The following is a 26,561-nucleotide window of genomic DNA, read 5'->3' on the forward strand; positions in this document are numbered from 1 at the left end:
CAAGATTCAGTGGCTAAATTAGCAGGGCCTGTGTGCAGAGGCAGCTGCAGATAGTAAGCAATATATATTCTGAACATGTATTATAGTTATGCATAATTATCATTAACAAAAATGTAAATACTTGATTTTAAGGCTTGAAATGGTACCTCCCTAGCTATCAACTTGAAAAATGTTTGAATATTGATGTTCCAGGCTGGGATCACAGGAAACCAGATACTGGGATGGAGATTTGCAAGCAAGTGGCTTATGGTGGAGTATCTTCAGAATACCTAGAAGGGGGAGAAGAAACAAGACTGTGCAGGGGGAAAACTGGAGTGTGATGCATTTGCAACATGGGCTTTAGTCATCGCCATGGAGAACTCTGGTACTTGTTTGATTCTTTAGTTAGATCCCAAATTGAAGAAAGGGGCTAGGGCTTTCTACACATGAGGAGAGCCTGAGCTACAAGCAGGCAGCAGACAGCCCTCCTGACAGGTGGGGCCATGGGTGCTGTGATCTTGAAAAACTAACTGGGGCTGTGTACTTCAGCATCCACCGGAGTTCACCGATTGCATTGTCAAATCCTCTTGCTTCATTACACCTGGGAAAAGCCCCTTTAGGTGATTATGGTTGGTCTGTCTCTCTCTCGCTCTCTTTTTTTTTTTTTTTTTTTTTTTGACAGGCAGAGTGGACAGTGAGAGAGAGAGACAGAGAGAAAGGTCTTCCTTTGCCATTGGTTCACCCTCCAATGGCCGCTGCAGCTGGCGCGCTGCGGCTGGCACACCGCGCTGATCCGATGGCAGGAGCCAGGCACCTCTCCTGGTCTCCCATGGGGTGCAGGGCCCAAGCACTTGGGCCATCCTCCACTGCACTCCCTGGCCACAGCAGAGAGCTGGCCTGGAAGAGGGGCAACCGGGACAGAATCCGGTGCCCGGACCGGGACTAGAACCCGGTATTCTGGCGCTGCAAGGCGGAGGATTAGCCTAGTGAGCCGCGGCGCCAGCTGATTGGTCTCTTTTCAAGATTTATTTTACGTATTTGAAAGGGAGAGGGAGAGAGGAAGAGAGGAAGAAAGATATTTGGTCCCTAAATGGCAGCAACAGCTGGGTTAGGCCAAGCAAAAGCTAGTAGCTTGAGACTCCACCTGAATCTCCAACATTGGTGTCAAGGACTCAAGTACATGGGCTATCATCCACTGCTTTCCAAAGCACATTAGCAGGGAGCTGGATCAGAAGCAGTTCTGCCAGGACTTGAACGAGTGCTCTGTTATGGGATACTGTCTTCCCAAGTGGAAGTGTAACCCACTGCGCTGCATAACCAGCACAACACCAGGTTGTTCTCTGATGCTGGGAAAACACACAAAGGTGGCTAACAGAATGGACTATGCTCCCAGGGCTGCAACTAACACTCAACATTTCCTTGCTCAGCTACCCATTCTAGATTATTCTCATCCTCAGGGAGTATCCATGCTACTGTAAAAGGTTTCCCTGAGGGAATGAGACTGACTCTCACTCCTGAGTTTTAGAGCCCCATGACATTCTTGAGGAGATTTTTGCTGTTCTGAACCTAATAAAAACTGGGATGAAAAGTTCTAGAAATATTTCTCAGCAGATCCTACAAAAGGGGAACCTCAGTTGGATTAGAATGTCTGAGTTGTCAGATTTCTTTACAGTTTAAAAAGTAAATCATTGAAAGATATTAAACAGTAGAAGGAAATTAGCTGAGTTTTATTCTGATTCAGTATGTTTCTCCAAGGGAGACCATTTTCATGATAAATACAAACCAAGTGGATTTGCTGTCTTAAGAGGAACTGGATAATCAAATTCATGGACAAAGACAATTCAATATGATATGTTAAGCCATGGGAAATGTTCTTTGAAAGATTATGGAATATATTAGTAAGTAGGGCAATTATATGAAAAAATGTGTGAAAATGTATATCATAAGCATTGTTAGTATGAACATTTACCCAATAAAACAGGCAATTTATTTGACATATCTACCCCTGGTTTATCTATTTTCATATCAACATCTCACTGTCTTGTGACTTTTAAAACTTTCTTTAGTAGGATTGTGTCACTTAAATAGTATTCTCAAATGGGATTTCCTGAACTGTTGCCACATATTTTCCCTAAAATAAATTTAGAGATTTTTCTTTTGATGGAAATGAGAATAATTGCACCTTCACTAAATCGATTCCATATACTTTTCATTTTTCTTTTTCCTTTTATTATTCTTTAAATTGTTTATTATTAATATAAAGAGAACGGATTTCATGTAGTTCATAGATACAATTCTAAAAATAAAATGATAGTGCCCTCTTTCCCTTGCTTCCTCCCACCACTCCTTCCTTCCATCTTTTTCTTTCTATCTTCCTTCCTTCCTCCCTTTCTTCCATCCTTCCTTCCTTCCCTCCCTCTTTCCCTCCCTCCTTCCTTCCTTTTTCTCTTTCTCTCTTTTTTTCTCTCCTTTGTTATATTTGTGACAACAGGGACTGACATTATGCCATAGTAGGTAAAGATGCTGCCTGCAATGCAGGCATCCCAAAATGGGTGCCAGTTCATGTCCTGGCTGATTTACCTATAATCCAGCTCCCTGCTAGTGGCCTAGGAAAGCAGCAGAAGATGGCTCCAAGTAGATAGGTCCCTGAACCCCTGTGGAAAACCCAGAAGAAGCTCCTTGCTTTGGCCTGGCCCAGCCCTGGCCATTGAGTCCATCTGGGTAGTGAACAAGAAATTGGAAGATCTGTCTCTTTCTCTCTCTTTGTAATTCTGACTTTAAAATAAATAAACCCTTAAAAATATCTGTGATAAAATATTTTAAGTTTCTTTACAGTCACAGGTTTAATGCTCCATTGCATAAAGAATTCAATAAGTAAAAAGCAGAAATACCACTGTTCAGCAGGACTATATACAAGGGCTATAAACAATATTAACAGAAGATCAGACACAGCAGAAGAGAGTATCTTTAAACTGGGGTATGTGTCAGAAGGAAATATTCAGACTAAAGTTCTTTCTGTAGAGAATTCATAAACAACAAATTATTTTCAGGGCCAGCATTGTGGCCTAGAAAGTAAAGCCTCTGTCTATAATGCTGGCATCCCATATGGGTGCCGGTTCAAGTCTTGGCTGCTTCAATGCCAATCCAGCTCCCTAATAATGCATCTGGGAAAGCAGAATAAGATGGCCCAAATGTGTGAGCCCCTGAACCCATGTGGGAGACCCAAAAGAAGCTCTGGCTCCTGGCTTTGGTTCAGCCCCAGCCATCGCAGCCAGATGGGGGGTGAAGCAGCTGACTGAAAATTGACCTCTCTCTCTCCCTCTCTCTCCTTCTCTCTCCCTCTCTCTCCCCCTCTTTCTCTCTCTCTCCCTTATTCTCTCTCTCTCTCTTTTCTCTCCCTCTCTCTATGAAACTATTTCAAATAAATAAATAAATAAATAAATCTTTTAAAAATTTTCTTTGGTGTCCATAACAATCAAGATAAAGTGCCTAGACTGAACACTTTCTTAGCTGTGAGTTTATCAATTTGCTCCCCAAAGCATAAAAATAAAATTCACTATTCCCAGACAGTCCCTGTGAGGTTGGCAGAGGCTTCGTTCATACTAAATGGCAGTTCAACTGCTCTTTCTACTTGGTCCTCTTTCATGCCCTTCCCCTTACTAGACACTGATTCCTAAGAAAGATCTTATGCCCTGAATTCCATTTCAGTGTCTGTTTCTGAAGCCTATTCTGCAACATCAGTTTATCACCACAATTACCTCAAAACAATAAAAACAAAACGCAGTGTTCTCACACTACTGAGATTGTCTACAGATTTCTCATATTTTTATTCCTATAAATTGATATTTGCCATTGGTTGTTGATAACAACCTGATCAATGGCACTCTCATTTGTGTATGTGAAAAAAGTATTTTTTATTAATGAGGGAAAATTATTTCTATGCCAACTCCAACTTAAAATCTAGAAACTGATCTTTGACACTCCAAGTTGAACAAAGTAAAGTTCATAAGGAATCTTTGAAGAAATATTCCATGCAAAAGAAAAGTCTAAATATCCAGTAACTACCTGATAAGAGTTTTCCAAGAGTTCATGGAAAATATATATTATGAGAAAATTATTTATGGATTTCAAACATTTTTGGCACCAAAATAATGGCTCCAAGTAGATAGGTCCCTGAACCCTTGTGGGAAACCCAGAAGAAGCTTCTGGCTTTGCCCTGGCCCAGCCTTCATTCCATTTTCCATAAAATTTTTGAAGTAGTCTAGTATATCAAAATGTCAATAAACATCAATAATATTCCTCAATAATATTCCTCAATGTAGGCAGCCAAAATTTAAAAGGTTAGCTATGCCCCTGTTGGTGAGTTTATTTGGCAACTAGAATTCTCACATAATGGTGATGGAAATGTAAATTGATTCAAACATTTTAGAAAATTCTTTTACAATATCTACTAAAATTGAAGGGACACATATCCCCTAAATCAACTATTCCACATCTGAGGATATATCTTTTTTTTTTTTTTTTTGACAGGCAGAGTGGACAGTGTGTGAGAGAGAGACAGAGAGAAAGGTCTTCCTTTGCCATTGGTTCACCCTCCAATGGCCGCTGTGGCCGGCGCACTGCAGCCGGCGCACCGCGCTGATCCGATGGCAGGAGCCAGGTGCTTGTCCTGGTCTCCCATGGGGTGCAGGGCCCAAGGACTTGGGCCATCCTCCACTGCACTCCCTGGCCACAGCAGAGAGCTGGCCTGGAAGAGGGGCAACTGGGACAGAATCCGGTGCCCCGACCGGGACTAGAACCTGGTGTGCCGGCTCCGCAAGGTGGAGGATTAGCCTAGTGAGCTGCGGCACCGGCTGAGGATATATCAATCATAAATGCGTGCATTTTTACCAAAAGAAATGACAAGAATGTTCATTGTAATTTCATTGTATAACGACCATATAATAACCCAAATCTGGAACCCACTAAAATGGCCAACAGCAGAACAGCTAAATATATTTTACTCACACTATGGAACACAACAGCATTAAAACTAAAGAATAAATGCTAAAAAAAAAACCACATAAATGAATCTCTCAAATATGATATTGACCAAAAATTCAGACATAAAATAGTATATACAATACGATATGGGCAGAACTTTTCCCCCTAAGATTTATATGTTGATGTCATAACCTCCAAAAACGATTGCATTTGGAGAAGGGACAGTTATTGTTACCTAAGATCCTAAGAGTGGGCCTTAGTCCAATATGCTGTCTTCATTAGAAGAGACTAGTGCACGTGCACAGAGGGAAGGCCATGTAAGGACAAAATGCAAAGTCAGCTGTGCTACTCAGTTCAGGCTCCTGAAGGAGAACATCAGCCCTGAGTGACTCAATTAGCAAATATTTAGTCTCACAGTTGTGGAGGCTGGATGTCTGATCAGGTGCTACCATGAGTAAGTTCTTGGTTATAGAATTGCTGACTTTCTCTGTGCGGCCTCACATGCCAGGAAGAGTAGACCAGTTCTCTGGCCATTTTTAAGGGCACCGGTTCAATTCATGGGAGTCCCATACATAACGACCTAGTTGCTTCCTACAGGTTCACTTGCAAATATCACATAATTGGGAATTAGATATCAACATAAAAATTGGGGGAACACAATCATTCAGAACATAGCAGTAGCCATCTGCAAGGCAGGAAGAGAACTCTCACCAGAAACCAATTCTGCTAATGCCTTTGGCTTTGGTTACTCGGACTCCAGAACTGTGAGAAAATAAATATCTGTTGTTTAAGCCACCTACTCTGTGGTATTTTGCTACAGCAGCCTGGACTGAATAAAACACTGTAGGATAAAGTATTTAAAAAAGGAAAACTTACTGTATGAAGTTGGAAATGAGGTTAATGCCTTTTAGGGGGAGCAGTTTGTAATGACTAGGATATTTCAGGAGGTGGACTTACGGGATGCAGCTAATATCTTTCTTGTTAGAACTGAGAGATTCATGAGCATGTGGAATGAGTTTGTAGAATGTTAAACTTGTAGTGTGTGTCGTTTCAATCCCCATCTCACATTGGAAACTCTCAAAGGCAGTTCCCTCCACTCCTTTTCTCATCCATCTCTTCTTTTCCTCTTATTCCTCTGAGCATATGTCACGTTAGGAGAACCTAACAAAGTAATTTTCAGTGGAGATGATCACAAACAGATGAGACAGAAAAAGGCACTCAGACACAAAAGGGGGCAAATCAAACAGATGTTTTTTGGGGAATTTAATCATGTTTCCAAAAGCAATTCACAAGCGTGGGTTTGTGTGGATACAGTCCAGCCTGCTTTAATGGACAGTAGCTTCTACATAATTTTCTCAATAAAAACAATTTAATAAAGACAACTAAAAATACATACCACTTTGGATTCTGCATGCAATACATATGTGTATATTTTCTTTAGAGGAAACCCTGAGGGTGGCAGCTACTTTTAAAGTCTTGTGTGTGGTTTCAGGAAGTTGCAGTAAATTTTTTCTCAGATCAGGAAAACGTGGCATTTGCTTTGGGGATTATTTTATTCTAGCTTTAGGAGAGCAGTTTCTCTTCCTGCAGATCCCCTTGAAGACACATGGAGCACTCCCCTACATTTCATTCCTAGGACCTGACTCCCTTAAGAGCATCATTGAGCAAAGATGTAGGAAAGATCTGGGAAAGGATCTTTATGTTCAGCATCATAGAGCAGGTACCCATCTTATTCAGCAAACCTTTGCTGCACTTAGGCCCCTCTTGGTCTCCAACCCAGTTCTTCATAGTCTAATCCTTTCCTCCATTTTGCTGGCTGGATCTCTTTTGATCCACTTGCTTTGAAAGGCACAGCCCCAGGAAACCTGGGAAAGGTAGACCAGTTACTGACTCTCACTAATCTCAGTCCTAGTGGCTTGCCCAGTGTTCCCTACCCCACTGGAACTTCAGTGATGCTTTGTCCCATGCATCATTGTATAAGCAGTAGTGTGGGAAACATCCTTTGCATGCTTGCTCTGATTAACAAATTGTGGCTTAGAATCAGGACACTGTCGCTCGCTCCACAGGCTCGCAGAGGAGCGGCAACGGCTTTGCTGTTGTTTCTTTCCCCGGTCCTCCCCGGCTTAGCTGCACCCCTCTGCTTCCCCCGCAGAGCAGCACACCGCTGGCTGGCTCTCTCAGGGGTTCCTCGGATGTTCCTCCTGCACATTGTCTCTCTCCTCCTTTATAGTCCTCTTCCACCAATCCCAACTCTGCTGGCATTCTCTCCCCACGCGCTGAGCACGCTGCTCTCCTCCAATCAGGGGCAGGATCAGCTCCTGCAGCTTGTTAGTCGAATTGGTGAGGCAGCTGTATGGAAGTTGTTTACTCCCTCTCAGTGCCATATGGTGGGAGATCAGATGCATAGAGTTAGTCTTAGCAGTTCCAGTAGTTTAGTCTAGTCTCAGTAATCTCAGCACTTGTCCTCAGTATTTATTTGTCCACAGTCTTAGTACTTATTTGTCCCCCGGGCGATGGGCCCTGCCATGTTACAGGAGACGGGCCCTGCTCCCCACAGACACCTTGGACCTTAACCTCTCAGTACTGTACATTCCACGTTGATTAGAATAACATCTGTGAAATGTTTGGGGATACTGAAAAATTGTGACAATATAAAAATACAGGTGTTACTCTTTCATCTTGCTTCCCTGATTCCAGCTTAATCACAGAAAAGCAATGAGGTCATTAGCCAATCAGCATTTGGCCATAAAGTCTAACATGTGTTTGGTATACAGATAAATGAATCTAATGAAATACAAATCTATACATGGACAATTTCTAGAAAGGCATTAGGAATCTATACTGTTATTTTCAATAATCTAGAACATGATTAAAATTCATAGATTCTCAGTTCTATTAACTCTCAACATTTCCCCAGTGGTCCTTCTGGTTAAGAACACCAGTGCTCAGAACACCATATTTTGCAGTGAGAAATAACACTCACATCAGAGTTTACTGAGGTCCAAATCCTAGATGTCATTTCTTCTTGTACTCAAAAGGCTCTCCTGAGATGTTTGAGAATTTGATTATTAAACATGACATAGACGAGAATGTGAGTTGCATTTTAATCAGACTCCAAATGATGTCATTTAGTGATGAAGCAGAACATTTTGAAAAATATTGTTCTAGGACACACTCAAAGTACTTCTTTGCTTAGAACAACAAAAGGAACCAAGCAACATGGATCTGATTTAGGAATAGAGAAATAAAGATAGAAAAAGCTCTTCTGGGGCCGGCGCTGTGGTGTAGTGGCTAAAGATGCCACCTGCAGTGTCGGCATCCCATATGGGTGCTGGTCTAGTCCTGGCTGCTCCACTTCCAATCCTTCTCTCTGCTATGGCCTGGGAAAGCAGTAGAAGATGGCTCAAGACCTTGGGCCCTTGCACTCATGTGGGAAGAACCAGAGGTAGCTCTAGGCTCCTGGCTTCAGATTGGCGCAGCTCTGGACGTTACGGCCTTCTGGGGAGTGAGCTAGAGGATGGAAGACCTCTTTCTCTCTCTGCCTTTCCTTCTCTCTGTGTGTAACTCTGAATTTCAAATAAATAAATAAATCTTTAAAACAAATAAAAGAAAAATCTCTTCTTTGACAGAAAAGGATTCCCAGGTTTAGCAAACACAATTATCAGACATTCAGTTAAATTTGAATTTCAAATGAACAAAAGATGTTATTTTTTCTCTGTGTGTATATATGTATATATATATATACACACACATCTTTTGCAGCATTTGGTAAATACTTGCAACAAAATTGGTCTTTAATTGAAACTCAAATTTAACTGGGTTTCTAGTTTTCTATCTGGCAATCCTATGACAGAAACAGTGGGTTATAAAATTTTTATTTATTTATTTTCATTTTTTTATTTGAAATAAGAGAGAGAGAAGGGGGAGAAAGAGAGAGAATGAGAGAGAGAGAGAGAGAGAAAGAGAGAGATTCTCCATCCAATGGCTCACACCCCAAATTTTCTGCAAAGCCATGGTTGGGCTGGATCAAAACCAGGGGCCTGAAACTCTGTCAGGGTCTTCCACATAGGTAACAGGGACTAAAGTACTTGAACCATCATCTGCTACCTCTCATGGTGTCCATTGGCATAAAGCTGGACTGGAATTGGAAAAACCAGAATTCACACCAGGCACTCCCTATGTAGGATGTGGGCATGACACGAAGCAACTTAAGCCACCATGCCAGATGCCCAACCCTTCGTGGCTTTTAAGGTACACCCTTGTTTGTCTAGACCTGAATGAACATTTGAAAGGAGGGATGATTACACCTTTTATTTTCCTACAACAGAAGTAATTTTGCACAGTTTGTAGCAAACATGTTGCTACATACTCCCTTGCAATTGAGTGTAGCACATTCTGACAAAAGATTCTGAGAGCACTCATCCATTGACTGGTTCCACTGTTACTTAGGAGATGATCTGTTTCCTGAACTAAGCCAGGGTGCCCTTGCCTCATTTTGAAGATACCAAAAGTAGCTCTCAAGAGAGAAGAACTGGATGATTTTCAGAAGGCAAACTTGGAAGGGGTTTGTCTTGTAATTAAAATAAAAATCCCACTTAATCTTCCAGTCAGTTTATTCATTCATTAAACAGTTTAAAATTCATAAGCAGAGGGGAAAAGCCCCAAAAGTAGAGTATAGCAGGCACATTTCTGTGCCTACTGGTGTGAAACTGTGAGTAGACAGTTTCATTAAAAGTGCAGTTTCAGTTTATTCCATGCTGTAGATTAGGCACAGCAGAGAGGGTGTTGGTTGACTGTGTGAATCCATTGCACTGAAAAATTAATGCTAGTGTAGACAATTCTGCAAAATGAAAGTCATCCAGAGCTGGCTGGCTGGGGTAGGAGCATTCAGCCCTCATTCACCCTTTACTGGCTTGGGAGCAAGAGAGCAACACAGACTTTCAGCACTGGGCAAATGGTAGCTTACACTCTTACACGTTCAGGCTTCCCAAAAGTTACTCCAAGACTCATCTTCCCATCCAACTTCCCACTCCTCTTGATGTGAGCCAGGGAAGGAGGCGCCACATAACTGAAACTCATGTGCTGATAAGTTATGTGCCCCGAAGTTAAGTGGTGCAGTGGGTTGAAGGTCCTGCCTGCCATGCCAGCATCCCATATGGGTGTTAAGTCCTGGCTGCTCTACTTCTAATCTAGCTACCTGCTAATGTGCCTGGGGAAGCAGTGGAAGATGGTCCAAGTCCACATGAGAAACCAGGAAGAAGCTCCTGACTCCTGGCTTTGGAATAGCCCAGCTCCAACCTTTGCAGCCATCTGGGGAGTGAACCAGCATTTGAAAGGATTCTCTCTCTCTCTCTCTCTCTCTCTCTCTCTCTCTCTCTCTCTCTCTCCTCTCTCTGCAACTATTTCAAATAAATAAATAAAAATAAAAAGTAAAAAAAATTCACACCAAAGTAAATTTACTTTTAATCCCATTTTCCAAAAGCATTTTAAGTTCCTTATCTTTGAGATAGGTAGAACTGGTTTCTGGTTATGCAAAGGACTGACACAAAATGTATTCATGTAGGAAATTTATCAATGCTTTACCTGCAGCCATAGATTTGATATCTCCCTCTCCAGTATTTCCCCTGTTTACAAAGAAAGGAAGAACTGTTTCCTAACAGAAGTGTACTTTAGGTGGTAGGAACTAGCAGAGATGAAGAAATAAATATGTTACTGTTTATTAATCTGGCAGAAGTCACAAGACTTGTTTGTCATAGAAAAGGACTTTATTTCAGCACAGCAAACTGCATGGACATCAGCATATTTCTTAGTTCTTGTCTTACATCTCATGGGACCCATATGATTCAGAGGTTTTGTGTCACCACTGAGGAACACTGGGTCCTGGGGATGGCAGGGGTCGGGGGCTGGGAGAGCTGCTGGAAGGTAGCCACTACACTATGACCCCAAAGGATTCAGGTTCCCCTGATTCATCCCACAGAGTTGCCCTCAGGTGGGAAAGAATCTGCAGTGAGGAGGTGGGAGAGAACCTGCAGTGGGGAGGAATGGGCTGAAGACTGGACAGCGACTCTCACCACCCTTCCTCTACCCACTATGGTTTGTGTGATGCCCTTGGCCCTACAAGCAGCAGCCACCGATAGAGGGCACTGATGGAGTGGAACCCAAAGACACAGCCCCTTTGGAGGGGGAACAACAGGAGATGAGCAGGTCCCACCCACCCAGATTCCAGCCCAGATATTGCAAGCCCTTCAGCCTAGCATAGACGGTGGGGATGGTGAGACCAAGCCCAGCCAAGGCCCCACTGACAGCTCCTGGCCTGAGCTCCAGCGCCCACGAAGCCGCGCCTACTTCCTGTGTGTCAGCAGCCGGCCCTAGCCCCTAGCAGCTCAGAGCCCCAGAGACTTCTCTGAAGTCACCACCAGCTTGTGGATGTGAATCAGGGGATCCGGTTGGGGGAGGAATGAGAAGGTTGATGTTGGGGGCTGTAAAGAACAGGACAGTCTCAGTTGGCCACTGCTAGTCTCTCTAGACCTCAGCTACCATCAGCAGTGGCGATTCCCCCACCCCCATACTGGAGTGATTCCAACAAAGGACACCCAGCCACCATCTGCTATCTGCCAGGTTTTACAACTGACTTGTGCCCTACCCTTCACCCCTGCCCCCTTTCCCATAATTCATGACGTCAAAGTATCAGCTTTTCCCCTTTTTCTTGAGACTCAGGAGACCCAAAGCAACAGCGTTTTGCTTTCTTCCCCTCTACCTTACCAAGGGCTGAAGGAAGGGATCCATCCTTATCCTGATAGGCAGTGACTCCCTCTCCAAACTCAGGCTGAGAAGAAACCAGCCAGCTCTTACCTTTTCCAGGTTTGTTTTTCTTTCCCACCCCAGGTTATTTTTTGTTTCCCTCAACCACCTACCTAAGAAGCCATTCTACAAACTGTCATATGCCACTTGAGCCTCTAGTAAAAGCAAAAACAGGCTTTCCTGGTGGAAAAAAAAGGGAAAAGGGGGGAAAAGGGGCTCGAGGACCAACCAGTGCTATAGCAAAGAGTAGGCAAATTAATCTTTGTCCTGAAAGGAGTTACTACCTCTTGCCTCAAAGTTGTGGCTGCAAGCACAGCTCTGCAGAATGGTCAGATGGGAAGTGGTCAGAGCCTTGAAGTCCTTGTATACCTAGCAAGAATGGGGAGGGACCTTCAGGACTCAGGGTAAATTACATCTCTACTGAAATAATACCCCCCAATCTGTGACATGCAATCCTTAAGTATCATCTCTGTTCTCCATGCATAATTGGGATGCTTTGTTCTTAGTGTTTTTTGTTTTTAAATATATTTTGAAAATATCTTAATTTATTTGAAAGTCAGAGAGACAGAGAGAAACACAGAGATACTTCCATCCAATGATTCACTTGCCAAATGCCTGCAAAAGCACAGGCTGGTTCATACTGAAGCCAAGAGTTCACCAGAAGCCAGGAACTCCATCTAGGTTTCCTATTTGGGTATCAGGAACCCAACTACATGAGCCATCACCTGCTATATCCCAGGGTATGCATTTGTAGGAAGCTTGTCTTGGAATCAGAGTAGCCTGAACCAGGCACTCTGATATAGGATGCAGGCATCCTAAGCAGCAACTTAACTGCTATGCCCAGTGCCTGTCCCTACATATAATTAATATCATCTCCTTCATTCTCAAAAACAGGGGTGATCCACATTTTGTGGAAGTTTAAGATTATATCATTTGAGGAATGTCATTTTAGAAAATGAAACAGGTTTTGAGTACAAAATTATGTGCAAAAATAGACACAAGCATTTGGCCTAGTAGTTGAGCAGCTGGTTGAAACTCTTGTCCAAACATAAGTGCCAGGGTATTGGTCTCAGCTCTACTCCCAACCCCAGATCCTTACTGATGCGCATACTGGGAGGCAGCAGGTGATGGCATGGCTAATGTAGTTGGGTTCCTGCCACCTGTGTTGGAGATCCAGATTGAAAATCTAGCTCCTAACTGCTGCCTGGCTCAGTGCAAGCCATTGTGGGCATTTGGGAAGTGAATCATTAGATGGAAGTACTCTCTCTCTCTCTCTCTCTCTCAAAACAAGGCATATTTCTATACAAGAAAATAATGTATACAGTATACAAATGAAACTCAAAACCACATAGTAAAATCTTACTCTTAGATAACTTATATACTCAGTCTACATGAGAGTACTTACCATGGTATCAGACACTGTACTAAGCATTTTGTGTATGTTATTTTTCTCCTCATACAATTTATGGCTAAGGATAACTATTCTCATTTTAGAAATGAAATGGTGGAACTGAGGTTCAGCACTTGGAGATGGAAGTCCTTCAACCAGCAGGCACTGGAACTGGCAGCATAGCCACTATGCACTGAGGAGGAGACAGATGTAAAAGACATTACAGAAGAGGAATGGAGAGACTGGGAACAGGCTGGATTTGAAAGAGAGAAAAAGGGGTTGGCAAGCTTTGCTCTGAGGTTTTTGGCTTGTGTGACTTACACACAAGTAAGGAAATTCAGAGAGGGAGCAACTGGGGGCAAAATAGGGGAGGGAAGGACAAACTCAGCTTCAGACATGCCCAGCTTGGTCCTCTAAATCCTGAATCTCACAGCCAGGGAGACCACAGTGCCAGCAGTCTGGTAATCCATGGGCACAGATGCAGAGAAAAAGTCAAGTGTTGCAACAGACAAGCTGGAAGGAAGTGAGAAACATCAGGTTTAAATTTTCCCAGTTGGAATTTTCAGAGCTTTTTCTTGCAAGAAGCCACTTCAGTTGTGTTTACTGCTGATTGGTGAGGGAGTGGAGTGTGAATTATATTTGCTCATCACTGCCCAGTTCATATTTAATCTTTTGAGATTAAATATTCCCACCCCCTTCTTCTTCCCTCAAGGAAAGGCAAAACAACTTAAATTACAAAGCATCCAAGAAAAATAAAACTCTGTTCCTTGTTCATTTCCATGAATATCTGGTACTAAGAATCAAGGGAAGTTAACATTGTTGTTGTCTTATTACTGATCAGTTGTGTGATTAATGTAATTTTTATTATTATTTTTAATTGTAAAAAGAGCCTATTACCATAAAGCTATTTTTAAACTTTATAATCAAAGAACAACTGAGCTCTTTAACAAAGTTTTTATGAAGTAAATATGTGATTCCATACATGTACACCTTAAATTAATTTAAATTTGTGTAAGGGGGAGAAGATAGTACAATTTGATATCTTACAACAAAAATTCTGTGATTCACTGCCTAATGAATTGTGCAAATATAAAAACTGAGAGCAAAAACAAGGGTATCTTTCAAAAAGTTCTTGGAAGGTAGGTATTTGGCACAATGGTTAAGTCACTGCTTAGGATGTCTGTTATCCCAAATCCAAGTGCTTCAGTTGAAGTTTCAACTCTACTTCCCGGTTCCACTTCTAATTCCAGTTTCCTACTAATGTGCATGCTGGGAGGCAGCAGATGGGTCCCCATCACCTGTGTGAGACACCCAACTAGAGTTCTGGGCTCCTGGTATGGCTTGGCCTAGCACTAGCTGTGGAGAGTATTTGGGGAGTGAGCCACCAGCTGGAAGATCTCTCCCTCTCTCTTTCTCATTGTCTCTCTTTCCCTTTCCCCCTCTGTGTGTGTCTCTGCTTTTCAAATAAAAATAAATAAATAATTTTTTAGATTTCTTTGAAAATGGAATTAAAAGTTAGGCTTATTTTGGTGCAACATTTTTTATATCCATCCATAGCTTTTTTCATAAGATATATTTTCCATTAATTTTTTTGAATACCCATCATATTGCTTTCCTGCATTCTCTCCTCATTCTTGCTTTCCTACAATCACAAACACTCTTTCCATCCATTGTCAATTACAACATGCCCATGAAGTGAAAATGTCTTACATTCCATTATCTTTCTTTTACACCAGTCTTTGCTTCCTAATATATAGTTTTATAACTAAGACTTGATTAATCTCCTTATTCTTGCTCTTTCTTTTTACTGTAATTGTGAATGTGTGAAACAATCACGTGGAAGGAGACTGTGGCTGTTCTTTGTTCGTATTAGAATGGTAATAAGTCAGGAGCAGGGAATGGTTGCTTTAGCTTTTGAGGGAAGTGCTGACACATTTGAGTGACAGAAAACAATCAGTCCCAGTGTACTAATCCATGGATTTTAAAGGGTGGTATATGGACCAGCAGCATCAGTGACACCTGGAAAACCTAGTAGAAAAGGAAATTTTTGAGCCAATTCCTAGACTCGCTCCCTCAGCAACATTGGGGAACGAAGATTAAACTACAAATCTTCATTTTATGAAGCTCTCTATGTAATTCTGATGTACACTGAAGTTTGAAAGCAACTGCATTAGATAAATGACTTTTCTGCATAGAATGGAGGATGGTTCTTCACAGAACAAGCGTGCCTTGCCTTTCATTGGAAGGGCCTTACATCAAAAGCCCCTTCAAAGGGTTTTTCTTTAGGAGAAATTGTGCCCTCTGTAATCTTGGACACACCACTTAACCTCATTACCTTATCTATAAAATCAGAACATCCACAGTATGATCTCTTTGGTTTTCTACTAATTTGTACTCCAATATTTTTTGTAACTGATAGCATTTATTTCCAAGAGGGAGAAATAGAATTGGCATCAAAAGGAGACATGCACATGTCCTTGATCTTTTTAGACCAGCATCAAGCAGACTTTGTGCCAAACAAAATCATCATCATCATCATCCTCATCATGATCAATTGAATTACATGTCTATACTAGCAGTGAGTAAATTTCTCCTGTGAAATAAAGCTGGTAGTAAATGTTTTTGGCTTAGGGGACTGTTGGTCTGTCACAATCGTTCAGCTCTGCTAATGTATTGCAAAAACATCCATAAGTAATATATATGTAAAGGCACATGGCTAAAGTTTCAAAAAAGCTTTGCTTATAGAATGAGATGGTGGGATAGATTTGGCTCATGAGCCAAATTTTGCCAATCCCTGCTTTATAAAACCTCCATTTAAAAAAACTAAAGTGAGATATTTATTTTTAATTGATTTTAGTAATTAATCATATATCTAACAGCTAGTCCTCCAATAATCAATTAACTGATAGCAATATTCAAAAGCAAGTAAGCATAGCATTTCTAATGTCCCTGTTGGGCTTTGCTGTAAACAATCAACCATTGCATAACATTTACCAGGTGAACCTTTATGCATAGTTCTCTCCTCCTTAACACATAATAGAAGCAGTGTTCTGCATTCATAGACACTTTTAAATAGTTTGGGTTTACCACTTCTACTGTAGAAGAATGCACATCAAAAAAGAGATGAATTTACCTCCATAGCTGTGGTTCTAACAAGGATCATTGCAATTGTATATTAACCACTGCTGTTATACATAATTCTTACCCAGAAACTGCTTCTACAGAGTGTGGAGGTACTTTAAAAAGTTCATGGGAAATACCACTAATAGATAATCTTATTTTGATGCAAAACAATTTTGAAATCCATGAATAATTTTTGTAACATGCATTTCTATAAACTTTTAGAAGACTCCTCATATGTGTAGACTTAAAAACATTTGCAACAAAATAATCTTATTTAAGTTCCATTTTTCTACAAATCCTCATAGTCAAATAAAAAATAGCCTCTGTTTCTCCTGTTATAATCTCACTACACAAATCGCTTCTGTGCCTCTAGTTACCCAAATGTGTGTGGGGATTTCTCCCTTCCAGCAATAAGCTCTGCAACGCAGATCAGCCGGCTGTCCTGCACTTCAATTCTGACATTGTCTACCTAGGGACAGCACCATATCCTACAGGTTGAGGTCTCAGTTTCCATGACTTCCCCCGCTTCAAATGCCAGTCACAAGTCCCAGCCCACTGAATTTCTGACTAGCCTGGCTATAAATTGAGGTTCCTACGACCTTCTTCCTTAGTTCAGTTGGTTTTCTGGAGTGGGTCACAGAACTCAGGGAAGCACTGACCTCCCTTGATTGGCTTATTATACAGATATGACAAAGGATGCAGTTAAAGAGTTGGATGGAGTGAAGGATAAGGGAGCCGCAGGGCTTCCATGACCTCTGAGTGTACCAATTGCTAGGAAATACCATGCACTCAGCTACCTGGAGCCCCTCTAAAACCAAAGCTTTTAGGTTTTCATGCTGTAGTATGATAGATGAGAACATTGACCAGTGGTGATCACTTAAACCTTCAACCTTTCTCCCCCGAAGGTTGGTAGATGGTGCTGAAAGTCCCAACCTTCTAATCTTGCCTTGAACTTTCCTAAATCAGCCCTCATCCTGACATACCAAGGGAATACCAAGCACCACTGTGGCATAGCAGACAAAGCCGCCTGTGGCGCTGACATCCCATAAGGACGCCAGTTTGTGTCCCAGCTGCTCCACTTCTGATCCAGCTCTCTGCTATGGCCTCGGAAAGAGCAGAAGATGGTCCAAGTCCTTGGTCCCCTGAACCCACGAGGGAGACCTGGAAGAAGCTCCTGGCTCCTGGCTTTGGATCGGCCCAGTTCCAGTCGTTGCAGCCATCTGGGGAGTGAACCAGCAGATAGATGACCTCTCTCTCTCTTTTTCTTTCTCTCTCTCTCTGCCTCTGCCTCCCTCTAACTCTGCCCTTCAAATAAATAAATATATATATTTTTTTACAAAATGGCTCTTACAACTGGAGAGCTCAAGGTTTTCTAGAGTTGTATGTCAGGAGTAGTAAGAAAATCAAGTGCTTATTTTATAATATCACAGTAGGATATCAATACTGTTACCAAAAGTTATTGAAAAAAATCTGTAACAAGGCCCTCTCTAAAACTTTGACTGAAAATGGTAATGGATTACATTGCAGTTAAAGCAGAAAATAATATGCACACACATCCAGTACATACAATTACTATCTTTTCCTAATTTGTAAGTTAAGTAAAGGAGAAAGGTCCCAAATAATGCTTAATTCTTGGCTGTGTATGCATCCCAGAAACACTAGTAATTGGGCTCATTTCATAAATGGAAAAAGAAAAAACACAAGACATCTTTCCAAGTACAATAAAAAAACATGTTGGATAATTTAAAAATTTCCCACCCTTCACTCCCATCCCAAGTGAAAGCATATGACAGAGTAACAGCTTGAACTTATTCTGAACTTTGAGTTAGATCCATGATAATGTTCCTTTTATTGTTATTCTTGCAGTACTATGTATAGTATACTCTGTGCCCACTTACAATTAATCTTAAACTGATTTTTTGCAGAATACAATGCTTAAATGAGAGCCAAGACTTAGATTGTTTAACTTTTACCAACTGGATAAATATCTCATCACTGGTGCTGAGTGGAAAGTGGGCACCATAAAGACAATGGCTATTGTTTATTTGTGCATGATTTCTTTCATTCTTTTCTTTCATTTGGGTCATCTTCTGCTGCTTCCTTAGGCACATTAGCAGGGAGCTGGATCAGAAGTGGAGCAACTGGGTCTCTAACTGGCACCCATATGGGATGCCAGAGTCACAGACAGTGGCTTTATCCACTATGCCACAATGCCAGCCACTGCTTTTGAATGATTTCTTATAGACCATATTTCACAAAACAAAAGCAAAACGGGTAACAGATATGGGATTAACATGATAGGAACTTGAGCACATACATCCTCATGTACAAATCAAGACCTGTGTTCCACCTTCCCTTGCTTTTTCTGGGGATATAAAATGATCTATGGCTATTTTTCAAGGATATTTCATTAGACAAATATATCTGATTCTTAAGTTTCATGACTCACATGCTAGGGCTAGTTGGTTATTGTTTTGTAACTTATGCTACAGTAGAAGGCATCACTCTTATTTCCTTCACATGTCTAAAGCATTGTACTGCAATACCTGTCGCATTTCTGCACCCACATAGATAGGTTGAACACCAGTTGCTCACAACAATAATATAGCTGATAAAGTACTTCCTTCCCTCCCTTGTCGCCTTTTCTCCTCCCCTATTGATGCCCTTTGAGATCACCTTCCAAATAAGCCAAATAAGTTATTTTGCTCACAATCTTTGTCTCAGCCTCTGTTTCTGGATAACCCACCCTAAGACACCCTAAAACATGACTTAAAAAATTTTTTACATATTGTGAAAAGCAGTCAGTAAATTCAAGTTTGACTCTCTTCTACTCTTGGTATTTCGTCATTGAGGTTAAATAAAAAGGTAGCCATTGAAGGCTAAAAATAGGGTATTAAAAAGTCCTGTCCCCGGAATGTCAGAAGTCAAGATGCATTGCTACTTGAAGTGGCTGTAATAAATGTGACCTGAATCTCCAGGAAAAGGCCCAGATTTCCAATTTATACAGTCCAGCTGTATCAGTCAAATCAGCAAATAGAAGCGGTCTGCTAGTCAGAATGCATTTGGATCTTCATAGCCTTTGTTTATTAATTTTTTGACCGAAAATAAAGAGATAAGCTTTTTTTTATTTTATTATTATTTTTTTTGACAGGCAGAGTGGACAGTGAGAGACAGAGAGAAAGGTCTTCCTTTTGCCGTTGGTTCACCCTCCAATGGCCGCCGCGGCCAGCGTGCTGTGGCCAGCGCACCGCGCTGATCCAATGGCAGGAGCCAGGTACTTATCCTTGTCTCCCATGGGGTGCAGGACCCAAGCACTTGGGCCATCCTCCACTGCACTCCCTGGCCACAGCAGAGAGCTGGCCTGGAAGAGGGGCAACTGGGACAGAATCCGGTGCCCAACCGGGACTAGAACCCGGTGTGCTGGCGCCACAAGGCAGAGGATTAGCCTAGTGAGCCGCGGCGCCGGCCGAGATAAGCTCTTGATGCTAAAATTACTAAATTCTACTCATGGTTATCAAAACCAGGGTTAGGGTACTTATCCAGAAACTTAGTTCACAATATGTGTAAGGGCTTCATTTGACCTTTATAGTGACCCAGAAATTTGATGACACTGTAACCTCCATTTTATAGATGAAGAACCTGAGGCTGGAAGGTGCTAAGCTAATTGCATCAGATCACAGTCAGTAGAGCCAGGTTCTAACCAGAACCGACTCAGCCCAGGGTCCAAACTCATACATACTAAGCTGCACCACCTCCACTGAGGCCCCTTCCTCAGCTCTCAGCGCACCTGGCAATGGTAGGCAGTGACAGCAGCCCTATACCTGGCAGAACCATGATACTGCTGACCAATTTTAGACTCAGAATAAAGGAACGCAGGTTTTAGAGGCAGCTAGTGGTGTGATACACAAGTTTTTCATTCTTATAAGTCTTTTTTATGTAAAATGAAGATGCTGGAATAAATAATTCCTAGGTCTCTCATACTTATGGAATTGTTCTGCTCTGCCCTTGGAAACTTTTCTTTCCAAATTTTGCTTTCCAAAAGTCTTCCACTAATGCACCATTAATTGTCAGGAACTACAGATTCAGAAACACAACCAAAGCTGTAGCATTGAGCTAGAGTACATTTGTTGGATTGAAAATGATAGGATGATCAGAGATTAGTAGGAAACCTGTAGATATAAAAGGCAACAGGGCCAGTGCTGTGGCTTAGAAGGATAAAGCCTCTGCCTGCAAGTGTAGGCATCCCATGTGGGCACTTGTTCGAGTCCCAGCTGCTCCATTTCCAGACCAGCTCCTTGTTAGTGTGCCTGGGAAGGCAGTGGAAGATGACCCAAGTGCCCCTGCAACCCCGGGGGAGATCCAGAAGAAGCTTCTGGCTTTGAGCTGGCCCAGCTCCAGCCATTGTGGCCATCTGGGGAGTGAGCCAGCAGTTGAAAGATATCTCTCTCTCTCTCCTTCTCTCTCTGTATCTCTGCCTTTCAAATAAGTAAATAAGTCTTTAAAAAATAAAAGGCAATTTAAATAGACATTCAGACGAAGCAGGAAACTCTCCTAGTGTCCCTAATCAGAGATAATTCTACCTTCTAATTTCCTACTGTATTCATCACTGTTGATCTTGCTAGAAAGGAGGTGGCTGCAGATTTACCCAAGGGACTAAAATACCTATAGAAAATTAAGAAGTCCCATCTCCAGGCATTCTTTGTGTGATTTCCATGTTCTTGAACACATGTCAACAGACAGAAAACATTAACAATAACAAAAACAATACCAAAAATGCTAATGCCTGAGCAATATCTTACTAGAACCTTCAACCAGACACATTCTGGAGTAATCTTTTGACTTCCCTAACAATTCTTTGGATCACGTTCGGTGTTCTCTCCTCAAAAATATCCTTGATACCTACAACATACCAGCCTATTTTCAAGCAGTAAAAAACACAGGTAGCCTTGCCATGCAGAAAGAATACTTAGTTTCAGCTCATTCGCTGATAGATCAATCTACTCCCTCTCTTAAATATGCTTTGTCCCCAATTAACCAATTTATGAATCATCTTAAGAATTAACTCTTAGTTTATTTCTAGGCCAACAGTGTAGTTACAATAAAAATGACTACATACTATTTTAATAACAAACCAAGAATATTATCTGTAGATTGATTAGAAATACTGTAGTAGGTTATGTTAATAGTTAACATTAAATTATGTTAGTCATTTTTAGAATGGACAATAGTGCAGAAAGTGGGGAAATGAACAAGAGGATTTGAGGGGAAGAAGGCAGGGGCTGGAGTCAGAACCTGAAGAGGAGGTAGCTCCCCGGAATTTTATTGGATTCTTTTTTTCTTCACAACTCACGTGGGAGCCCTCCAGAGAGCTGCTTAGGATGATAATTATCAGGTCAAATAAAGTTTGTTTTTTTAATAAATTTTGAAGATTCACTTACTTGAAAGGTGGAGTGACAGTGATGATGCGAAGAGAGAGGGAAGGAGGGAGGAAGGGGGAGAAAGAGAGAAAGAGAGAGAGAATCTTTCATCTGCTTGTTCACTCCCCCAAATGGCCACAACAACCAGGTCTGGACCAAGCCAAAGCAAGGAACTCTATCCTGACTTCTAATGTAGGTGCAGGGGCCCAGGTATTTGGGCCATCTTCTACTGCATTCCCAGGTGCGTTAGGTGAAAGCTAGATCAGACGTGGAGCACCTAAAACTTGAATTGACACTCTGATATAGGGTACCAACATTGTAAACAGTAGCTTAATTTGCCACAACACGCTCCCAAATCAGTGTTGAAGTAGGAAGTAACTTAGGTTTCCCAAACTCTTACCTAATTATTTGCCATCGAAGTGAGTATTTAATGGCGACTCACATAATTAAGTTTTTAAATTACTTTGACAATGTCAGAGTGATAAGCAAATACCAAAGGTTAGTGTAATTGAATCATTTCAGTTTATAGCAATAACCCTCAATTATAGAAAACATACATATTTTTGAAAGGATGACCAGAAAAACAAAACCATGTATAATGAGTCTAATTTTGTCAAGGAAAATTTAGAGGTGTTAGAAAATTTCTAGTTGTATTTCCACAAAAAAAATAGTATCATCAAAACATACTTACACACACACACACACACACACACACATGATACATATGTATACACACATGCAAAGTTGGAGATGTTTGAACCCAATCTATTATGATTAATTCTGGTTAATATATAAAATAGATAAAATAAGATAAGCAGCATCTCTTACAAAGTTGTGTTAATAAGAGTACTTTCAGAGTAGATCTGTTGTAGATTATTGTAGTGCATTGCTAAGGGCCACCCCACTTGCTACAGCATGAGTCACTTTTAATGATTCCACCATAAATCAATCTCTAACAATGGGTATGATGTTCATTCTTGGCACTTGGGAAACATGCTGATAATGTTCTCTCTTCCTTCTTGCTTCTTCAACCACCCCCTCTCCCACCTTCAGCATTGCTCACTCTCGTATGCTTGCCAAATAATTTACAGCTATCTGGACTTGGAATAAGCCAAAGTAAACAAAAAAAAAAACCCAGGTATGACCTCACCTGGATGTATTTACCACCCAGAGTCTTGGGAGCACAGCAAATGAAGATATTGCTTTTTTCAGGACTCCCACAATTCAAGATGTTTTTGCCTTTTTAATTTGTTTTCAGATTGCAGAATTCATTATGTGTGCATGCTTGTGAGTTTTTTAGCTATATTACTCACCAGGTCTATTTTCTCATCAGAATATCTGTAGGATGTATTTTTTCAAATGCATTAGGTAAGATTTTGCCAAATAAATTTCAATGTATTATGTTCTGTCTCATGCACTTTTGTGTGTGTCTAGGGCTCAGCTGCTCGCTAATCTGGCTGCAGGTTTTGCTGTGGGACTATTACAGTGTTTTTCAGCCTCCAGCCCACTAATGAGCACACAAGTGAAACCTGTTTTCTCACTGCCTTCTCCAAAACCTGATCCATCTGGGCCACTAGACTCGTGTGCTGCTGTATCAATATTCTCTTATTTGGGAAAAATTCTCCTTTCTATAATTTGGATGGGCTCCTCAGGAGGTGAAGTCATTCCTTAGATTTAATATCTTGTTTCTAGAAATCCTGATAAAAATTAATACTGAGTAAAGTCTCAGCCTGCAGCAAAATGATGGTGGAGGAGCTTGATGTGTACCCACCTCCTCAGCATAGCATACCCGTCAGTGCGATTCTATATTCTCAGTGTGTTCTCTTTTTGTGATACATTGGTCACCGTAGCACTTAAGGAGGTTATCTAACCAACTCTATTTTCTATAAGGGCAGTGGTACTTACCTGGGATGATTTCACCACCCCAGAGGACATTCGACAATATCTGGAGACATGTTTGCTTGTCACAGCTTGGGGGAGATGTTCTACTGGCATCTCATAGAGACCAAGGAGGCTACTAAACACCCAACAATGCCACAGGGCTCAGGAAGGATCCCACAACAAAAACTTGTCTTATTTGCATATATTAGTGATGTTACCTTTAACTCTTTTCAGAGTTTCTTCATTTTTTTAAATAGGACACAGAGAGGGACATGCTTAAGAAAATAACTTTATCTGCTACAATTTCATATATTAAATAGGACACAAGACACATCAGCTTTTTTTTTTTTAAATTTTTTGACAGGCAGAGTGGACAGTGAGAGAGAGAGGCAGAGAGAAAGGTCTTCCTTTGCCGTTGGTTCACCCTCCCAATGGCAGGAGTCAGGTACTTATCCTGGTCTCCCATGGGGTGCAGGGCCCAAGGACTTGGGCCATCCTCCACTGCACTCCCTGGCCACAGCAGAGAGCTGGTCTGGAAGAGGGGCAACCGGGACAGAATCTGGTACCCAGACTGGGACTAGAACCGGTGTGCCGGCGCCGCAAGGCGGAGGATTAGCCTAGTGAGCCGCGGCGCCAGCCACACATCAGCTTTTTAGAGATTCAAACATCCAGAGATTTCTACATTAACTCCATCCACCCAGCCCTCCTGCCCTGTCCCCCTCCACTAACACACCTGTATGTCAACCCCTAGAGAAAATAGGAGCAGGGAAAAGAAACTGACACTGGCACTTAGAGAACTCCATTGTTTTCCCTGATAAATTCCTTCTCCCAACTCAGATGGAAACCATCACCTCCTGTCATCAGTAAATAGTCTTTTAATCAAGAACTTTTCCCAGGCTTTATATAGTTTATGCTGTAAACTCTGTGGCCTCCAGCTCTGTATACTGCATGCTGCAGTACACTCTGTAGCTAAATATTTTTTTTTGGACAGGCAGAGTGGATAGTGAGAGAGACAGAGAGAAAGGTCTTCCTTTTGCCGTTGGTTCACCCTCCAATGGCCGCCACGGCTGGCGCACTGCAGCCAGTGCACCGCGCTGATCCGAAGGCAGAAGCCAGGTGCTTCTCCTGGTCTCCCATGGGGTGCAGGGCCCAAGCACTTGGGCCATCCTCCACTGCCTTCCCGGGCCACAGCAGAGAGCTGGCCTGGAAGAGGGGCAACCGGGACAGAATCTGGCACCCCGACTGGGACTAGAACCTGGTGCGCCGGCGCCACTAGGTGGAGGATTAACCTATTGAGCCGTGCCGCCGGCCCTTTTTTTTTTTTTTTTTTTTTTTTTTTTTGACAGGCAGAGTGGATAGTGAGAGAGAGAGACAGAGAGAAAGGTCTGTAGCTAAATATTAATAAATCCACTCTTCCAAAAAAATGTGGCCCCTCTCTGTATGCACACACCATTTGTCTCCCAGGATTAAAGTCTTGGCCTCAAGCTGACTTGTTCCAATCTTGTGTAGGGATTGTGGTAGTTCATGGTGCATCAGAAGCTTTAAAATACTCACTGATGTTCCAAAAGAAGTAGATGTGAAGTGGAGAAATAGATGCAATCTTGTCCTGTAAGTGAGTTATACCTAGGACAGAACTCTAACCACCCTACTCAATGGGTACTAAACTATGGGAAAGGGAGGATTCAAGATGAAAATAAGAATCTTTTCATGCCACATGATACTTAACGGCACTTTAGTGATTTTATTCTAAATGACATGTTGTTTTCTACTGCTTACAAGTTCTGTTCTTCTCTCACAATGATTTCATATTCTCCAACCATTTAATTATCACTAACTTTTCTTTGCACTACCCACAAATAGAGGGTAAATACATCTGAAAACAAAGGACAGTCTGAATTTCTGAATGGACTGTTGTGGAACACTTGGTACACTTGGTATGGAAATAAAAGTTAAGAACCAGACTTTGTGGGAAGAAGAGGTTGTTTTTTTGTTTGTTTGGTTGGTTGTTTTTTTTTTTTTTTTTTTTTTTTTTTGGCTTGATGTGTTTGGTTTGGGATTTTTGCTTTTAGGAATTCAAAAAACCTGACTTTTCAAAGCAAGAAGAATGCTAAAAGTAAGATTATAGAATTTCAGAAATAAACAATAAAATTGTGTTTATACAATGATTATGTTAGCCATTGTCTCCCCAAAAGGGAAGTTCAACTAAAAAACATGAATGAGGAATTGTAAGAGATGTGGATAAGATTTGGGTTTCCTCAAGAAATTAGAAGGGAGGATTAAATTTTTAGTTTTTCTAAACTGTCTTGGTCTACATCTTCTAGGAAACAGATCCCAAGGTGGATTTGAATGTGAAAAAGATTAACTGGGGGTAACACTGGTAAGGGAAAATGGGAAGGAAGCTGGAAGAGCTGTCAGACAATGAAGAACCTCTGAATCCTGGGATGGGAAGGAAAGGGGAGAGGGGGAGGGGAGGGGGAGAAGGAGGGGAAGGGGGAGGAGAGAGATGCAGAGGTGAAAAGGAGGGAGGAAAGAAAATACAAACCACAGTAACTATACTAAGAAGATTTTGGCAAAGTTTATAGGGAGTCCTTGATCCAAAGCCACCATCAGATGGTCCTTGTGTCTCCGATATAGTTGTTCCCTGACCTTAATATTCCTGCATGGACTGGGAGAAGTTCCTGGCAAGTGTGGCCTCACTCAAGCACAGGGATCCATTTCTGAACAGGGAAGCTGGGGATATCAGTCAGTACACACCCCACAGTCAGAGATGTGGCAGGCACGCTTTCATGACCATCACAGATACCTAGATGGGATTATAGTAAAGCTCATAGTGGAGAGAACTTTTGATTTGTTTCGAGTCTGGGAGAGTGCAAGCCTTGGAGTAGAGCCTCAAGTCCATTATAGCACCTGGGTGGTAGAGTACCAATGGTGGAGAAAGAAGTGTTAGCAGATTGACCTACTGCAGTGTGGTCAAGCAACCAAAAGAC

The sequence above is a fragment of the Oryctolagus cuniculus genome, chromosome 14, assembly GCF_051225735.1.
Source record: "Oryctolagus cuniculus isolate XC-2025 breed Fujian yellow rabbit chromosome 14, ASM5122573v1, whole genome shotgun sequence".
Taxonomy (NCBI): Eukaryota; Metazoa; Chordata; class Mammalia; order Lagomorpha; family Leporidae; genus Oryctolagus; species Oryctolagus cuniculus.